We start from the raw sequence: 21,130 nt of genomic DNA, 5'->3' as shown, positions 1-21,130 counted from the left end.
ATAACATATTTCATGGCATACTTTATAATGATTATTTAAATTCATATTTTCTAGGTCTTATTGCTGTAAAAAAATATATACAGGTGCCGGTCATAAAATTAGAATATCATGACAAAGTTGATTTATTTCAGTAATTCCATTCAAAAAGTGAAACTTGTATATTAGATTCATTCATTACACACAGACTGATGTATTTCAAATGTTTATTTCTTTTAATGTTGATGATTATAACTGACAACTAATGAAAGTCCCAAATGCAGCATCTCGGAAAATTAGAATATTGTGAAAAGGTTCAATATTGAAGACACCTGGTGCCACACTCTAATCAGCTAATTAACTCAAAACACCTGCAAAAGCCTTTAAATGGTCTCTCAGTCTAGTTCTGTAGGCTACACAATCATGGGGAAGACTGCTGACTTGACAGTTGTCCAAAAGACAACCATTGACACCTTGCACAAGGAGGGCAAGACACAAAAGGTCATTGCTAAAGAGGCTGGCTGTTCACAGAGCTCTGTGTCCAAGCACATTAATAGAGAGGCGAAGGGAAGGACAAGATGTGGTAGAAAAAAGTGTACAAGCAATAGGGATAACTGCACCCTGGAGAGGGTTGTGAAACAAAATCCATTCAAAACTGTGAGGGAGATTCACAAAGAGTGGACTGCAGCTGGAGTCGGTGCTTCAAGAACCACCACACACAGACATATGCAAGACATGGCTTTCAGATGTCGCATTCCTTGTGTCAAACCAATCTTGAACAAGAGACAGCGTCAGAAGCGTCTCGCCTGGGCTAAAGACAAAACTGCTGCTGAGTGGTCCAAAGTTATGTTCTCTGATGAAAGTAAATTTTGCATTTCCTTTGGAAATCAAGGTCCCAGAGTCTGGAGGAAGAGAGGAGAGGCACAGAATCCACGTTGCTTGAGGTCCAGTGTAAAGTTTCCACAGTCAGTGATGGTTTGGGGTGCCATGTCATCTGCTGGTGTTGGTCCATTGTGTTTTCTGAGGTCCAAGGTCAACGCAGCTGTCTACCAGGAAGTTTTAGAGCACTTCATGCTTCCTGCTGCTGACGAACTTTATGGAGATGCAGATTTCATTTTCCAACAGGACCTGGCAGCTGCACAAAGTGCCAAAACTACCAGTACCTGGTTTAAGGACCATGGTATCCATGTTCTTGATTGGCCAGCAAACTAGCCTGACTTTAACCCCATAGAAAATCTATGGGGTATTGTGAAGAGGAAGATGCAATACACCAGACCCAACAATTCAGAAGAGCTGAAGGCCACTATCAGAGCAACATGGGCTCTCATAACACCTGAGCAGTGCCACAGACTGATCGACTCCATGCCATGCCGCATTGCTGCAGTAATCCAGGCCAGAGGAGCCCCAACTAAATATTGAATGCTGTACATGCTCATACTTTTCATGTTCATACCTTTCAGTTGGCCAACATTTCTAAAAATCCTTTTTTTGCATTGGTCTCAATTGATATTCTAATTTTCCGAGATACTGAATTTGGGACTTTCATTAGTTGTCAGTTATAATCATCAAAATTTAAAATAAACATTTGAAATACATAAGTCTGTGTGTAATGAATGATTGTAATATACAAGTTTCACTTTTTGAATGGAATTACTGAAATAAATCAACTTTGTCATGATATTCTAATTTTATGACCGGCACCTGTATATTAGCTTGAGATATAAGCATTTAACAGGCACATCAACAGAAAATGACCGTAACATATATCCCAGGTTTTAAAATGTTAATAAATGATTTATTATTGTTAACAAAATAATAAATAACTGACACTTCCTGATCCAGCAAATTACACTGTCATCGAAATGGATTTGTTTCTTAACTTTGTAGGAGTCATCATTGATGTATGCCATCATTTTATTAGTATTGGTGTTAGTATAATAAAAAATTAAGACAGTTGTCATTTTGCTATGCTTTAAGCAGTGATTAAATATGTGGATTTAAACATATTCCACATACAAATACATTAAAAAATAAAACTTTACTGATAACAAAATCTGTTTATCAATGCATGTTTGAGGATAGGGAGCTAGTATCCAAGGTGGCATAATTTTTGTAATAGTCAGTTTAAATGTATCTGTGCATATCCACACCTCTAACGCTTTAGATACATTTTATTCATTTTTCCTTTTCCTTACTGATAGCATGTTTTTGTATGCTGAAACCCATAAAGCTATATGCCATTGTAAACATCAGGGCCCAAATTCTACTGTCTTGTGTGTCATCCTGGATGGAAGGCTAACTGGGACATATCCTGGTAGGGGTGCCAGTCTGGGGGTATCTGGAAACTCCTCTGAAAGTAATGGAGGAATAATGTGGAGAACAGAACCAAGTTTAGGAAATTCAACTGACTGCGGCAGCCATGGAAAGCTAGCTACACATGGCCACTGCAGGGTTGCCTAACCTTTTAATGATGAATGGGCCATTAAGTTGCTGGGATAATTAGGAAGGCCAGGGAAGTTCTGGAAGCCGTGACAAAAATCTTGGTTAACAGCATCCACTGTACCTCAGGACTATTCTACTTAAAGTAAGTCAACATGCCTATCTTGCAGTCTTAGGTTGCAGTGAACAAATCTTTTAGGCTCTATGGCTTGTCAGCAGATTAACTAGCTGCTAAAAATAGACCAAGTAACAGGCTTTACTTAGAACAGCGTTGTTTTACTGGATATTAAACAAAACTTGCCACATTTGTTTTCTTGAAGAAAAATCTGCTCCAAACAAGCATTAGGCCAGAATGAGTGGCAATGCTAAAGGATGTTACTAAAGATACCTTTGCTTTACTGGTCCTATAGCATTTTTGTTGTAGAAGTGATACAACTGTATAGGCCCCTTCTCCAAGTATAAGCAACCAGCATTTTACCATCAAATAGTTGGTATACTTTATCCTGTTTTTCCATTTTTTTTATTAAGTCTGTTTTTATCCATAACAGTGCCAAAGTAAGCTAACAGTCTATTCCTTCTGCATCAGGTTCAAAGGAGAAATTTAGGCCACTTAAATATGTCCACAGCAATACGGACATTTAGGTTAAATAAAAACATCACTTTGTACCATACTTTCATAAGAATCCAATAAATTTTATAAAGCTGGCTCCAACACTAGGGATGTCTAACTCCCAAATTAGACAAATGCACTCAATGAGAGCAACAAGACATTTGGTCAAATTAGCCATCACTGTTTAACCAGTTCAGCTTACTAATGTAAAAAGAGTCCAAATATTAAGAAAGCATTTGAGTCAGACAATGTGACCCCCTTCAATAATGTCTTTCAACAATTTATTTTTGTATTATTGATATATTATTCCCATTTTCCAACATAATAAAGAACAATTTTGGTTCAACAGAGCAATTATACATCCATCCCAAATATAGCTAAAGGTGACTTTTACGATTACAGATCAGCTGCTCTAACAGCCTCATCAAAGCCTTTGAGCCCCTGGCTCTATGATATGTTAGCCTCTCAATTTAACAGACCTAAGTGTAAAGAGCTTTGGATATAACAGATTCTAGAACGCACAAAAAATTAATATAATTACGCAAGTATCCTTTCTCATGTTTTTAGAAACAAAAAACAGCAAATTTTGAGCATTATACTGAAGCTCAAGTTAATTAATGAGCAAGAGTACAATTTGTACAGGGACATACCTAAAAACACGCCATAAACAGAGGGCCTGCCTATAAGCTATAGCCAGGAAACTGAATGTAGGCTTCACTTCCTGAGAGAGCAAAAGAGACAGTTAGTAACTCTCAAAACAGGAAAAATGTTTCAGACCAGAGAAAGGGTAATCCCAGTACCTAGACTAAAATAAGTAACCTCCACAGAGGACATGCAAGGTTATTGAGGCATATGTCAAAAGATGTTGTGTGATCCACTAAAAAAACATGAGGGGAAGAAGGGTCTGGAACTTGGAAGAAGAATTAAAACTGGATGAGATGATAACTGCAAACACTTGGCGGGAGTAATGTATGGTCAGTCCCTGGACCTATACATCTTAGAACTTGCAGCATAATGATGAAGTCTCAAACTTTGTGCTCTAAATAGGGAAGTCTAATGCTAAAGGTACAATAAACTCATAAGATACTGGGGGGTTTATAGGTGACATCTGAAAGTAACTTAACAGCAGTTTAAGCAAGGTAAGCAAACAGCTCCCTCATGGTGAAAGAGCTGAGAAAGAGATGAGAGGGTGACAAATGTGCATGAATAAATAGATGACCTTCCCTCCAACAGATAAAGAACATCACCCTGCTTCTGTCTGGGTGCTCCTTATGAGAATACATATTGTTATTTTTTGCAGTGGGTGAACCACCCCCTTTGTGTTTCATAAACAGATATAATTAGGTAAGAATCATCCAGGCAATATCAGGCATAAAGCAGAAACCTGTTCCAGGTGAGCTGCAACTTTCCAGTCTATCACTGGACACACACACACACACACACACACACACACAAAAGCAACCCATTTAGCTTGTTATATTCCTCCTGGTGTGCCAATACACCTTTTGATTACAATGTGAATTTATGGCACACACACCTTCAAGAGCTGGTTTATCTGGCACCAACTGAAGGTACTTAGCTTTGGTAAGCACATTGGGTCATTGTGAACTCTTTTTTCACACAGTGTTGGACAACTACCACTTATTAAACTAAGAACTGTTGGATCTAAGCTTTGAAAATAAAGGACAACATCAAAATTGGCTGATCAAATTTCAGTAAATAATCAGCTAAGTCAGATTTTCAAGCCAAGAAATAAAGCTTTTGCCTGAACACAAAAGAATAAAGAATTTTACAAAATGTGTTGTGTAGAAACGGAGGCCAAAACAAAGCAGTATCAACAAACTCATTTAGAAATTCAATTTATCTTGGCAGAGGGCTAATGACCACCACAAAAATACAATAAAAGACTCAATATGATAAACAAACACACAAAAAAGAACACTATGACAGTGACATTGCTACACATCGCAAAACCAGGAATGTCTGAATACATACTGTACTTAGGCACCAACTTACTTATTTAGGAGGATCTAAGTTTTAAATGTTTGTCAAACATACCTGACCCAATAATGTTTTAATTTTTTAAGACAGACAGCAAAGCTGATAAAGTAAATTAAACAACATTATATTTCTCTGAGCAGCAAGATCATATTTATATAAAAATACATATCATTGGTTCATTTTGAAAATGGCAGAGACTGAATTCACTAAAAGAGAAACTGAAACTAAAAGACAAACATGGGAAGACTGATTGGACAAATTAATACATTGATAAAACAGGAAATTGAAGCTAAAAGTCCTGAGCTGTGTTTCTTAAAGGAATACTCTACCCAAAAATGCTACTTTTTATATGTTTCTTATCCCATATTGTTTGTAGCTTTGGTTGAGAAAAATGTATTGTATGTTATTTATGCAGAACAAAGTGAAAAAAATATTATCCTGTATAATACAGCTCAATGGAGGCCAATATTGTACAATGGCAAATTATGTGAAAAAATGTGAATGGAAAAGAGAAAAAAAAATTTTATGTTACTCGTGTCACATAACCCACATGTCAGTTATCCAGTCATTTGCTCAAAAATATTATTAAATAGTAAATTCCAGAAAAATCAGTCCATACATAAACAAGAAACTGATTCCTGCAATGCAATGTTTTTGAATTGAAGACAGGACTCTTGACCAATGAATGAGGGTGTCCTGAACTTGAGATTCCTAAGCACAATTGTTTCCAAAAATGACTCTAAATTCCCACTAGAGGGGGGAAAAATATTTAACTCAAGCTAGACATGAAAGGAGCAAACACAGCATTTTTACAAATAAAACACAAATCCTGAAGTTAAAAACACAGCATAAGGTCAAAACTCCAGTAAATACACAACAAACACAGAATAAACACAGAAAAACTGTCAAACACCAGTGCATTCAATGAACCGCAAGGGATTCTGAGTTTTCCTCAGCTTTTATAGGGCTGAAGGCAGTCCCTTGATGGTGATGGGTAAGTGGCACCATCTCATGGGGGACCATGCACAGAACAAATGTCACATATAAAATGATACTTAGATATAAATAAACTAAATTAACAATGTTAGCGAAGAAAATGGGCAAAACTGACATAAAAGAGTCATCAGAACCAAGAGAAGGGAGGAAAATACAGGCTAATGCATATTAGTGAGAGAGGCTGATCTTCATTTGAAAAGTATAGTATTATGGGAATGGGTTTTCTATTTATGATGTATTCTGATATTTTCAGAAGTAACCATTTAAGAATATTTTACCAAAAATGCATGTATGTTGCATATTTTGAAAACAGAACTGGAAAACTGCCATGTGGATTATGTGATCCATCGGTCAGTATTGGTTTCTATTATATTGTAAAATTTTTTACCTCCATTCTGCATAAAAACATGGGATTAAAATTTTTCTCAGCTATCGCTACAAAATATTGTTCTGACTCTGCAGAATACACATGAACTTTTTCAGAGATGAACCAAGAGACATGCGTAAAAGTGAAACAAATAAAAATAAAAGTAGCGAGCAAAACTAAAACAAAAGGTACAAATCGAAGTTAAAACCAGAAGAACCACAAAGAAACAAGCAATTAGAGTTTTGTTTTTAAGGTATTGTATCTGCAGATTGAATAAGGAAATGCTCACCTAGCTGACCTCTCATCCGCTAATGAACCAGAGGTGACACAGGATACAACCCTAATGACAGATCCAAAATTGAAAGCAAAACGAAAATGTCAGATTGGCATTGAAGACGGTAGGCTATAGCAACAGAAACCCAAACATTAAACTTCATCATAAGAAGTAAATGGTGTAAGCACATAAAAAATATTATTTTTGGGTGGACTATTCCTTTAAATTTTATGCTTATACTTTAAGCTGACTAAGCCTTTACTTAACTTGTTTACAGAATTTAGCTAAGGAATAATCATAACCCTTAGCACTACCCTAATACTGGATGACTAAAAGAAAATTAAAATCAATAAAAAATTATTTCAAAGAAAACAAAATGAGGTAAAAAATATTTATAAAAAAAAATGATCTTAAATACCTACAAATGCTGGCAACATCATTTTCTGTACCTCAAACTTTCATTCTTTCACTGTTGTTGTTCTTGATTTTTCACAATACACCCACCCTGTGACTGTACTGTCAAACTATTAAAATACAATTATTACAAAGAAAATTAAGGACATTTACTGTCAGAAATTAGGAACAGCAGCAGAAAAGAATCTTCCAATTATAGCCTCCTGCCTAATGCCTCGAATCCCAAAGCCATTACTATTGATTTTAGGTGAAACAAAAGCCTCAAACCTCCTAATTGCAGTAGTGGATAAAGAGTAGAAATAAAGGATTTGTACAAATAAACAAGAAAATGGGCAGAAAAGGAGAACATATTATTTTGAGTGGGGGGCAGAATGACAAGTCAAGGCATCTGAAGTCCACTATTGTAGCTGTTTAGGATAGTATCATCACAATATCAGATATGTCGGGGTAAGAGAGCTGCCCCACTTGGACTAAGAGCTGACTGCTGATGAACATTAGCACTTCTGTAAAGAGAATCAGCAGCAAATTAATTTCTGCAAACATAACAAGAGCAGGGAAAATCATGAAGAAAAATCTTTAAATACTAGCTTATGTTTGTTTTCCCTAAACACGTCACGCTTTACATAAAATTCTGAGACTTGCGCAATTGTCCAGATAAAACTGCAATCAGAGGCTTGTATACAGTGAGTGGTGGGCAGGAAGAGGAAAACAGATACTCTCATGAATATGTTTGCTGAGTAATACAGACTGAGCCCTCTGCAGGTTAGCATTAGTAAAAATAAACAGATGGGGATGGAATCTAGAAAGAGCAAGGGTGACCTGACTTTTGTCTTCATCCAGGAAGTAAAAATTAAGGAGGTTCAAGTATACAATTTCTTGGGACTGCACCTGAACAGAAATCTAGATTGGCCTGCAAACACAGAAACAAAAGGTGCACAAGTTCACTATGCCTCCTGAGGCAGCTCAGGTAACGTTGGCCTCTCTCCATATGCTCTATCAGTTTCTGGTTTCATGTGTGTTCTTTTATACTGTGGTACATTATGGTAAGATGCCAACATACTTGATTAGTCTGCTCTGTTCTGGGCACTAGTCTAGACTTGCTGGAAGCAGTGGTCAAGATCAGAATGTAGGATAAGCACATGGCCATCATGAGTGATGTTTCACACCCAGTGCATGACACCACGGTCAATTTGTGGAGATCCTTTGGCAGAAGACTGATCCAAACATGGTAACAAGGGAGCAGTACTGGAGGACTTTTTTACTAGCCGTCACCGCACTATGCATTATATTCTCTGGCCAGAACATATTTTTTTTCATTTTAAGAAGTTAATGTATAATAAATTTTGGCCATGTTTATGTTACTGCTTACATTTATCTGTGCAGTTTTTATGCATACCTGAGTAACAGGTGTTAATCTCACAATTTCTACTATCATCAGAAGAAAATAAGTAGGAGGTGGACACGTGATAACAGATGAGAGAGCCCCGGGGGATTCCTCTGTTGGTAATGAGTCACACATGTAATAAAATTTATTTCCATATTATCTGATCCACTTTTGTAACCGCTGGTAGAAAAATCCACATGGATATTTTTCACCTACATTAACACTTCTCCCACACACAGCAACTCCCCAGAACTAGAGGTAGGCCCTAAACACCCACTCAGAGCATACAGGTGCATCATATGAATTTAGAAGCCTTTATGCTATATATAATGAAATTAAAAAGTAGCTATTCCTTCAGACTGCACTGAAGACTACATGCTATATATACCAAACCATCAGAGACAAAAATGAAAAAAGATGCAAGACACCAATCACAAGGTTAATTGACTTGATGGTATCATGCAATTCCTGCCAATTTTTCTGCAGGACTTTCATGCTATGAATGTTCCAAACACACCTCTTCACGAAATGTGTTTTACTGGCCATTACAGAAAAATGAAGCCACTGTCATGTTTGACATGATCTACACCTTGTGACATTGTGCATTTGTTAAATGGATACTTCTAACAATATCAGAGTTGCGTGGATATTAGCAAGTGGAGATATGTTGTAGCATTCAAATGATACTTGGTAGGAATTAGGACTCTTAATGTGAGTCAAAGAAAGAATGGGATCCATGGATTCATGCTTTTTATGGCAAATTCTGAACCTGTCTTCTGCATGTATTAGCAGAAAATGAGATAGGTCTGATCAGGTGATATTTTCCAACACTTTAATTATTCAGTTTCGGACAGTATGTGCCCACTGTAGCACCAAAAACTGTAGTTTGGACTTCTCAGATAGAGGCATAATACAAAGACCTTCAGACAACTTTGTATAAATACTTTATGTATTAAGTGTTTATGACAACTGATTTCACTTGAATGTTTACTCTCTACATTGATGCATAGGAGACAGGGTTGGGGCAGTATTGTCTCAGCACACTTCCACGCACAATGATGATACAAAGTATATTAATTTGACACATGAAATTGTGTTCTAAAGTGAAGCACATTTTATAAATGGAAAAAAATGCTCGGCCTGTTTTTGTCCTTTATAGTGGAGGTAAAGGACACCAGGGTCCAAGGTGAAAACAAAACCATTAACTCTTCTCACATATGTTTTTTTTTCAAGCCAACACAGTTATCGAGTACTGATTTCTATCTTGAGATTGAGCACGTATTTCAACATTGCACATCCATGTCTTATTAGGAAGGAAAGAAAAGTGAAGAAACAAAACACTTTTGTAAAATTTAGCAATTTTAAAAGGAGATCAGCTGTGCGCATCACTTCACTGCTCTTCTTCCTCTATGGCACCCTTTGGTGATTTGGACATACAGTAGTTTCACCTCGTACAGTTATTTCCAAGCCCTGTTACTGACATTATTGAATGCTAATGCCCAGATGTCAACTGTTGTCTTTGTTCTGTCGACAACTAAACAATAACGGAAAAATTCACACCTTCACTCGCAGTCTTTCATTAGATGAAGCTTACTCCTGCCACTGCATTATTTCTCAAACATATTGCCTACTGCAGTCGCTATAGTCATTCACAAGCTTTCTTTGGCAGTATAGCAAGAGATAAGTTGAGTATGTGCATGGCAAGCAAACAAGTGATAGAACTTATAGGCATACATGTACATTTAATCAGGATGAAGTTTAGTCTCTTTATTATAGATGCGTTAGTAAAGGCAAAGTTGTAATGCAGAGCTGTCATTCCTGACTCACAGGATTATGTTCTGCACGGAGTTTGCATTCTTCCTATGGATTTTAATGATTGCTTTGAATCAGATTCAATAACACTGCACTCGGTTCATTTAGTATCTTACTAGCAGAATACCCGCACTTCGCAGCGGAGAAGTAGTGTGTTAAAGAAGTTATGAAAAAGAAAAGGAAAAATTTTAAAAATAATGTAACATGACTGTTAATGTAATTGTTTTGTCATTGATATGAGTGTTGTTGTCATATCTATATACATATATATATATATCTCTATATATCTATATCTATATCTCTATATATCTATATATATCTATATATATATATCTCCTTTGGGGTGCGAGCAGCTGTTGCTGAGGGTGCCAGAATCCATCGAGGAAGAAAAATGAAAAAAAAAAAAGGATGAGTCTTGCTGTTACGTGCACTTACTGTAGTGCTGCGTGGGTATTATGAAGTATCGTATCTGTTCAAGTTCTACTTAAATTTTAAATATAAGTAATTTTTATTTAGTCGACAGAAATATATTTGGTAGGAATGAAAGGTAAATTTAGTCAGCATTGCATACATTTTTCTTCACCCTAGAAATTTAAAGAGTAAATTCAACTTACATTCCTACCAAAGATATTTCTGTTGACTAAATAGAACCTACTTATATCCAAATTTGAGCTATTGAGCTGTCGCCTGTCCGACTGGATATGTCACCCTCGCTTAGCTGTTACTTTTTAACCGCTCATATAATCATGGCTAGTCGCGGAAAAATTAGAACATGGAAGGTGGATCGCACTGTTTATGGCTGTACCGAAATAATTATTGATGGCGAATAAAGTATCTATTATTCATAAAGCTTTAATTGGTGATCTTTTTTTCTGCGTTAACCTCATATTTTTTCATACTTCTTCTCAAAGCAAGGGGGTGCGAGGGTAAAATGAATCGGGAAGTGCTGATTTTTATAAATTGAATATACTGAAATAGTTTTACTTTTACTGTCAAATAATGCAAACAACACGCGGCACTTATTTCGCCCTAATTCTGGGCTCATCAGATGTACACACTCACTGCACCTCGTCTCGGTAATCGAACCTCGGATGTCAGCGTTAGAGGCGAAGCCTCTCGTGTTGCACCACTGCGTGTGTTTCGTTTATTTGACAGTAAGTAGATCGGGATATATATATATATATATACTCTATGTAGCCACAATAAATGCCTTTATTTTATAGACAAACCAGGGATGAACAACTTAATTTCTACTACAGCCACAGCCGCAACACACATAAAAAACAGCAATAATAACTCATAAACGTGCAATATCATTTAGGAAAATCGCAACATTTTGCGCACCAAAAATTCTGATTATTTGTAAACATAATCCATTGTCCTTTCTTTCCTCAAAAACAATTCAATTACTCTGTCGCGCTATTATCAGAGCGCTTCAGTTCCATCAAAACCTCACTTTCTATCCCCATCAAAGCTAATGGTGAAAGGCGAAGTTTGAATTTGCTTTAGGAATGTACACAGGAATGATCACCGCCAAATATACCAATGTGAACAGCCACCCCATGCTCTCATTCAGATTTTTCTGATGAAGGAAGTCAAGGAGATCAGTGGGAGATTTTCCTGGAAAATCATCCATAGCATACATTACAGTCAGTTCCGTTTTTAGCAGAGACAGATCCAAAAGCGCTCCGTGGCTGTAGTGTTAAAGTGTAACATGCGTGAAATTTTTCTTGTATTCCCGAAAGTTTTGGGGCTCGAGGAGCGTGACAAACATCAGGTTTTCATGGCCTTGAAATGTGGTCTGTGTCTGGCAAATATTGTCCAGAATCTTGGCATGGAGTTGTCCGTAGTGCTCATGACGATCTTTCACTCGGAGCGTTTATGGTGCATTCAATGGCATCGTAGACTTCCTCATATCGGCTTCTATCCAATCAATGGGTCTGAATATGGTGACGTTGCCGTACACCTGCTAAAGGGCCGTACTGACACCAACTCAAAATCTGATTGGTTGAAGTCCGTCCTTTGTCCTTGCTTTGCGGTTCTCTACTGTTTTATTGTTCGTTTATTACGATTGTTATAGTTATTGTGTAGCTATTTTAGACTTAGTTTACTGTTTAAGTACCCATCTCCTTTATTTAATTTGCGGGTTCTCTACTATTTTTTTGTTCCTTTATTACGATAATAGTTATTTATTGATTCTCTTGTTTGGTTGACTGCCTGCCCATATAAGGCGCTCCGCTGTTTTTGGTGAAGCAGCCTTTACACAGCTTCTCCACTGTTTTATAAACAAACGCCATATAAGGCCGTCGTTTTACCTTGCTTCACCAACTAAGCAGCCTTTTTATTTAATCCACGGGTTCTCCGCTGTTTTATTGTTGGGAGCTCTTCCTTCTTTTCTCCGTACTGTGGTTAAAGTCAGTTCACGTGATTATGTGGGAGGCGTGATGATGTCACACGCAGCTCCGCCCCCCACGGCCGTCGAGCTAACGTCCATTACAGTATATGGAGAAAAATAGGTTCCAGTTATGACCATTACGCGTAGAATTTCGAAATGAAACCTGCCCAACTTTTGTAAGTAAGCTCTAAGGAATGAGCCTGCCAAATTTCAGCCTTCTACCTACACGGGAAGTTGGAGAATTAGTGATGAGTCAGTGAGTCAGTGAGTGAGTCAGTGAGGGCTTTGCCTTTTATATTTATAGATTATCCTTCAAAAGAGCAATTCAGAATGCACTATAAAATGTGATAATTTGTTTACGGTGCCTCAATCTGTGTCATCACGGTTTGACTCTATTGCACATTCATTTTCTCACTTATTTTTTATTGTGTGTGTGTGCACAACACACCATGTGAGGCAATGCTTAGTGTAGATTAGCCTTGTGAATTTACCCTGACAGGTAACAACATGAGGATAGCTTTGTTCTTTCAAACGTCTAAGTCTAAAGCACTGAATGTAGTGTAAACAGTTCAGTTCAGATTTAAGTGCACAATGAAACTTGTATGTGCACTCTTCAACACTTCGTGCCATTTGGCATATTTCTCACTCTGTGAGCTAACTAAAATAATAACACAGAATGCAATAGGAAAAAGGTTTATGAAAAAAAACATGATTTAAGCAAGCATTTGTCTAGCAGGGCAGAACATAACCGATAAATAAACAGAAATGCACAGACACAACTAGCTTGATTTGCAGCTAAAGCTTCTGAAATTTGGTGAAGTAAGGGTGTGGGGTTAAAGCTCCACCCACAATGACTACTGTGTGCAAAAAATGTATCCTTACCTGAAGGAAATTGTATCAAGAATCTGTGATAAGTTTATTATTTACGGCTTACTTTTGTTGTCAGAAGTGTGTCTCAGAAAGACAGAAAGCACACCGTCTTAAATCAAAATCTTTGCAGCTTCAAAGTGAACATATTCAGTACGTTTAAAGCCTTTTGTTTTCATGTTGGATCCCAGTTTCCTCTTCCTCCATTATGAATCAAAAGAGCAGGTTAGATATTTTTTAAAATGTAAAAAAATGTTTCACCTGAAAATAAAACTTCATGTGGTAAATTAATACATACCATTATTGAGAAGAAATAACTCTGACTTGAAAAAATATCATTATACTTTAAAGGACCTTAGGTATCATCACAATGGAAAAATAAACCATGGCTATGAACTTAGCAGTGATTCATGATAGATATTATCCGTTGCGTCAAGAGTTCACTTTGTTGAAAGATTACGATACACTGAAGTAAATGACCCAAAAATGGGAAATCAACCCCAGAGTTACTCACTGGTTTCTGACTTTGCAGCTGCATCACTACAGAGCCAAGTACAGTCAGGGACATCTTTAAGGAAGTACAGATGCCTTCTCCCAGTGCATAGCCTCATGACACATTCAGTCCCAGTTACAGCTTGGTAGTGTGAAAGTGTCACAACTCACCCTGCATCCATGTGAAACAAGAGCTGGACACATAGTAAAGATTGTAAGGGAAAAGATGAGAAACTCCAGATGCCTTAGGAGGTGCTTGTCTATCATTTCTATGGAGGACCATAAGCACTACAAGGCAGATGTAACCCAGAAGGACACTAGAAGTTTCTGGGAAGGATCACAGCCCAATAAAGTCAACCAGACAGATTGGACATTCGCTTCTAGTTAGAATCAGAATAAAAGGAGCCCGGAGAGTCACTTCCAGCAGTGAGGTTGAGAAGAACTCTACTTAATCACTCCAGGCGTTATTGTTTATGTCAATAAAAAGTGTCCCTAATATTATAAAACTAGGAATTTGTTTGTACAGTATATATATATATATATATATATATATATATATATATATATATATATATATATAATATACACACACACACACACACTAAGGGGCTTTGCCCCCTGCTCGCTTCACTTGCCAAACAAAGCCCTGCGCTTTTACCCTTTCACCCAACAACAAATCTTTTAATTCTCACGGATATGCCTCTTCATTGGGAAGAAACACTACTTTTCCCTGATGGCACCATAAATTAGACGATTTACAAGTCTCTGACTTAAAGTTTAAATCCGAACAATATATTCGATCTCTTTTCGCTGTTCCGTTATTTCACCAAGTAATAATTTCTGCTTGTTTGCGTTAATGCAATCTTCACTATCAATTTTTTGAGACTTTTGAATTTTAGTACTTTCATTATCTCTAACCTGCTCTGCATGTGTATCGCGCCAACGTTTTTGAATTCTTTACGATGTTCTACTTTGTCATCTACTCTTTGTTTTTTATTTCCGGCTCTGGACATGGTTAAATCTCTTGGCACAAGTTTCATCTCGTGGGATGTGAAAGTATCTCTCTGAAAAAGTCATGTCTTGTCCCAGGACTTTTTTATTATAATAGAGAGATTTACTATAGACATAAATATTCATATATATATGTCACACTCATGCACATGGGAGGCATATTAAGGGCTTGGATGATGATAATTACCCATCAAACCAGGGGTTGACGCTGTGTTCTAAAGCCTTCTCTCCTCCTCCCTCTGCAGAATGGAAGACTGAAGGCAATTCCTCCACTGACGTCACTTCCATTGTCTGCCCTCCTGGACCACATCCTTCCTGTCCAGATCTCATATGATTGGAAGGTTGGCCATTTTGAATTAGTTCATCTGAAAAGCTCATCTGCAAATTGTTGCATACGCAATTTGTATTTTGTGCTGCAACTTTTGTAATTATATATATATACAGAGGTGGGCAAAAGTAGGTTTACAGTTGTGAGTACATGAAACACAGAGCTTATTCCTGTATTATTTATTTATTGCACATAATAAATTATACTCTTTTGAGTCAATAAAGTTAATAAAGCTACTGAGTTAATAAAGCTATTGTAAAAATTATGCATGTCCACCTACTTTTGCCCACCCTACATATAAACAATACAAATATAAATATACTGTATCTAAACAAATATGCACAGTACCATGCTACTAAACTCTAATATTCGGAATACAATCTCTAGTTGATGAGGGCAAATCTCCAGGTGATCATGGTCAAAGATCAGCTGACCTACCACAGTTGGCTATCCAAACCCACTCACCATCTGAAATTAAACTGTAGCATTAACTAGAGAGCAGGAACTGTGGGCTTGTTTGCTCTCTGCTATGGATTGCCTTGTATACTGTCATATTTTAACACTAAAACATTTTCTTATAAACTATCTGACTGGTCTTACAGAAAAGAAGAGTAACTGTTTTCAAGAACTAAAAATGAATTTAAATGGATGCATTCAATTTTACGCCAGCATAACTAAATTAAGTTGCATGACTGAAATGTGACTAATTCTAACAAAATCTTAGTCATCAATATGAGACTCTCACAGCTGAATAACACTGCATGACTATATAAGTACATATACAGCATCAGAAATTCTAGACAAGATGTCCAAGAGAAAGACTGAAATCTAAAGCAGGCAGTGTGGCATATGACTTCAAACCCTGTGGTTGTGGGTTCAGAGCCACCTGCTGCTGCCACTGTGTGGCCTTAAGTAAGTCACTTCACCTGCCTGTGCTCCAACTGGGAAAACAAAAAAAAATGTAAAAAAAAAAAGTGCCTCTCAAATATTATAAGTTGCCCTGGATAAAGGCATCAGCCAAATTACAAATAATAATAAAAAGGCATCAGGCTAAATCCATAAAGATTGGCTCTCAGGGTCAGGTACCAGGGTGTGCCAGAGCACAGGGTCTCTACAGATATAGACAACTGAAGATGGAATTGGAGACAAAGGGAGAGGTCATGGGTACAAATTTTTAAGGCTTGAAACTGAGAATTACAAATAAGGTGCTTAAATTTGGCACATATTCCTGAACATGACATGAGAAAGAAGACAGGGGACTGACATGCTGCTACAGAAATAAACACAATACATGAAGTAATAATTAGCAGCAAAAACAGACAAGTGTATATAAACGGAACCAGTAACAGGCATGAAAAACATCAGTTCCATTGAAGGAATCCTAGAAATAGCATGCTGTCATACAAATTATACTTTACACATGAAGTAGGTTTATGTGGAGGAAAATAAACAACACTCAACTTGTGGAAGGATGAGAGGAAAAGAAAAAAAGGCAAAATTAAACAGGAAGGCATGGAAAAGAATTGTTTACAAATGATTGCTATCCAAAATATACTAACAAGCTGGATGCATTTCTGTTCTAACCTATATTCACAAAAATTCCCATGATGGTAATCAATACACAAATTATTTGATGCAGATTGGGTAAACAGCCAAACATGGATAATAAATGTAAATCAAAACACTACTCCTTCAAAAGGCAGCAGCAGCAGCAGTATTAGCATCATCACGTGTACAACTACAGTGAAAATCTTGCTTGTATGTCCAACCAACATGCTAACATGATACTGTATAGAAGAATGTATTCAAATACATGCAGTACAAGTTAACTTCAAGGTTATGTTGGAAGCAGTTTATTTAACACAGTGTCTTTCATGGTACACCATTCAAAAATGAAATACTGAGAAAGTACCCATAGTCCAAAGAGGTTAGGAGGAGTGGTGATGCTAACCTGGCCCCAGTGTATGTGTGTGTGTTTTCACCCTGTGATGGACTGGCCCAACTGTCCAAGCATTGTTCCTGCCTTGCGTCCTAAGCTAGCTGGGTTAGGCTCCAGTTTTCCCGCAACCCCAATCAGGATATAGCAGGGATGAAAGACGAATGAATGAATATAAAAGAGAAATTAATCCTGTCTGCAAAAAAAAATTAGATTTTCCACATCTTTATCTAAAACATGTTTATTATGCCACTTCATCCATTTAAAATTGAGGCTTAGCACAAATTTAATTTGAAAGATGGTTGATTTTTTTTTGGTGAAAAAAAATTTTCCATTGTAGAAAAAGCAGAGTGTGCATCTCTATGATTGGCCTTCTAGGTGTAAACAAATATATCTTTAAAAAGAACTCTTCTGCAAATTAAAAAAAAAAATTAATCATCACCTCTGTTTCACACACCAAGCGTCTAATTGATTTGATTGACCCAGTGCTTCCTCCTGCCATCCCCCCTAATGGTTGATGCTGTGGTTGCTGACTTCACTCAGTTTTTAATTGAAATTGACTTACAATCCCCTGGTCACGGGGTCAGCTTTGTTCTGGCAGTAGCGGTAGTTAATGCAGGAATGAATGGTCATTATATGCAGGCTATTCAAATGACCATTGAGCAAAACTGGAGTGGTATGCTGGTTCTGGTCATAAACTGATGGAAGCCATCATTGCTTAATAAAGTTCTGTGTCTGTGTTTTCTAAACATTGTTTTATTACCTCCAATCAATAAAAACGCTTTAAAAACTGCTAAATAAAATAATTTTTTCTGTGACTCTGTAAAAGCCAATCCAAATCTTGTCTGTTAGATTCCAAAGACTACACTATAAAACTTTGTTATATATATATGATTCATCCCACCTACTGGATGTACCTGCAAGCAGTGTGTTGTAAATCTTTGGACTTCAGACCCTTAGTTGTGGCTTCAAATCCTGCAACTGACATTGTGTGACCATGAGCATGTCACTTCACCTGCCTGTGTTCCAAATGAAAACACAAAAGAAATGCAAACAATCATCTCTCAGTTGTTGTAAGTTGCTTTGGATAAAGATGTCAGCCAAAGTAGTAAATGTACCAGATGATTTTAGGGGCTGCAGATTTACTGTAAATTCAAACTTAGATTTCTGGTTTGAAATGTGAATTTTTTTTGTGATTGAAAATCACTGATTATCCTCCAACAAAATGGAAACAACCGAGTATTGCAGGTAAATGTTAATTTAGTGTTCATGTTACAAATAAAAGATTTTTAAAAAGTAGGAAAACTGAGCTGTGTGAAAGTAAAGCAATGCCTGTGAAACGAAGGGGTGGGATAGGAGGAGAGGGCGGCGTGTGAAAATCGCAACGCTGTGTTTTCGCAATAAGCAATGCTGAGCCCAAGCGGGCGCACAATAACCCAGCGGACACTTGACGCTGTTGAAGTGGAAGGTAAAGTGTCGACGCTGAAGGCTCACTGCTGCAGTGCTTTCCAAGTTACTTTCACTCACACGCAATTGAATCTTCAGGGAAACAGCGGAAAGGGAATCTCCTAAGCAAGCATAACAGTAAATCTGGGAGTTTGTTTTCTTTTTACAGAATAATACACCAGCCGCAAAGGGGGCGCAAAACAGATCACTATTGTGGGGTGAAATTCCCGTTAACATTAACTAATACGGACGCCAACCCCCCTCTCCGGCTATTGATAATATCGACGGTAAAGCTGACTGAATAATAAATGAAGCAACACCCCGCTGCCGCTGACCCCCAACAAAAAAGTAACTAAAAAAATAAACCGAAGATGCACGAACGAGGTTATATCCTCTAAATGATATTGTCTGAAAGAAACATACGCCGAAGAAAAACGGAGTTTGACAGCTTCAAGACTAAATAACGGATCTATGCGAAGTTAATTATAAGGAGCGCTTCGAGAAACCCGGACGAGCCACATGACTCGTATTGCCAAAGCCCAACAGGCACGGCTCTTCACTAAGCCCATAAAGGGAAAATAAATAAATAATAATAACAATAATGATAATAAGACGAGAGCAAGAGAAAGATGATGCGAACGCACCCGCGCCCTGAATTTACTCCTCACCTTGTTTTTCACAACGCGTTTAATATCAAGTCTCCTCCGTTCCTCTCCGCTTTGATTTTTATCCTCCGGTCTCCATCACCAGTCCAACACGAAACAATCCGCTGGTGGGGGAGGTGCGCTATTCCGTGACGAGCGCAGCGGCGAGCCAATTGAAACCAGAGACAGACAGGTATCAGTGGAGAGTGACGGCTCTGCTGTCCAAAGGAGCGACCCAGGAGGCGGGACAAATATGTGATTGACAAGCGCTTTCCATTCCCGCCCCTTCTGTATTATTCTTGCGCTCGTCTGCTAATCACTGGCGGTTTATTGGTTACCCAGGCCGACGACCAGCGTCTCGGATGCTGCTTTGTGGGTTAAAAGGGCTTCGCCGCGTGACGAAATGAACTCTTCATGAGACTTCAGCCGACAACTGTGCATTCAGCCGCGTCTCCGTCGGAGAACACAACTTGTTGTTTGGCTGTTGCATGCGTCGATTTTTGAACGAGGGATTTTGGGTACAATGGAATAAATACTTATCCCTGGTGTAAATCTTTCAAAAATAATTCGAGGGCTGACGTTATTGTCAGTTCGAGTGCAATAATTCCGAAACTTTTATTGTGAAATACTGCTTAGTAAAGTGACGGCAGAGCTTCTGCTGTAAATGCTGCAGGTGTCCAGCCTTATTGTGTACTTTAATGAATGGCTCATCATGGAGGATGGGGAGTACCGCAAGCAAGATCTGTGATAGAAAGGCACTGTACCACCCTGCGAAGAAGGTGGGGGCTTTGGTGGTGGGCAGCCGATGAGAGGTCAGGGGAAGTTGGAAAGCATTTAGTTCTGAAATTCATATTATGCGATCTCTCAGGTACGGGATTTAAGTTCGACTGCAGTCGGTGTTAGTGTGAAGTTTACACGTCCACCACGTTTCCAGGAGTTTTCTCCAGGGTGCTGTTGAGTGATTCTGTTCTTCTCAAAGAAGTGTGGGTGTACGCATGACTGTGATTCTCCACTGGTTCATACTTTGCACTGATCCTGTCTAGGTTATTTCTAACATTGGATTAAGCAGATTTTTTCCAGCTAGATGGCAAAGGGACACAATAGTTGGCCCTGCTGCTTCACAGCTACAGTGAACTGGGGTTGATTGCTGATCTGTTCCCTGCCTTTTGTGAAGTTTGCATGTTCTCCTTATGTGTGTCTCAGGCATTCCTCCTACATGCAACAATCACAAAGGTAACAGCTGAATTTATGCTAGTATGGTTGTACTCAAGTATTCCCTGCAATGGATGTTTATCTACTCCAGTATTAGCAGCAGTATTATCATCTGCTTTGCACACAACATCACCAATGTACTCTTCTGATCCCTCAGAATACAAAATAGAAAGGAAGGCTCAGGGTGGATGGATGGATGGATGGATGGATGGATGGATGGATAGATAGATAGATAGATAGATAGATAGATAGATAGATAGATAGATAGATAGATAGATAGATAGATAGATAGATAATTTTCTGCTAAACAGAGTCACAAGCTCAGAGCTACTATTGTCCAGGCGCATGGTTGTCCTGAACAGTTCAGGTTAATCTAGCACTTCACAGTGGGTATATAATATGCATGGGCATGTGAGAAGTTAGAACACCAAGAGGAATACTGAGCAAGAAAAATTAACAGGAAGCCCATTGTGATGTTCAGGAACATAATGATGGATCACTGCAGCTCTTCTCCTCTGGCAAAGGG

General features: G+C 37.9%; 1 protein-coding gene across 1 annotated transcript in view; it reads right to left on the bottom strand.

Annotated features, from left to right (window-relative positions):
* Positions 1-19,491, bottom strand: part of wasf3b (WASP family member 3b) — a 151,083-nt gene extending 131,592 nt beyond the window's left edge. Inside the window, exon 1 of the mRNA XM_039745485.1 lies at positions 19,417-19,491. The gene's annotated coding sequence lies outside the window, so the exon portion shown is untranslated. The remainder of the gene's footprint in view (positions 1-19,416) is intronic.
* Positions 19,492-21,130: the final 1,639 nt, after the last annotated feature.

Source organism: Polypterus senegalus, chromosome 2, assembly GCF_016835505.1.
Source record: "Polypterus senegalus isolate Bchr_013 chromosome 2, ASM1683550v1, whole genome shotgun sequence".
NCBI lineage: Eukaryota > Metazoa > Chordata > Cladistia > Polypteriformes > Polypteridae > Polypterus > Polypterus senegalus.
Note: the sequence above shows the minus strand (reverse complement) of the source record. Positions and strands in the feature narration are given on the sequence as shown.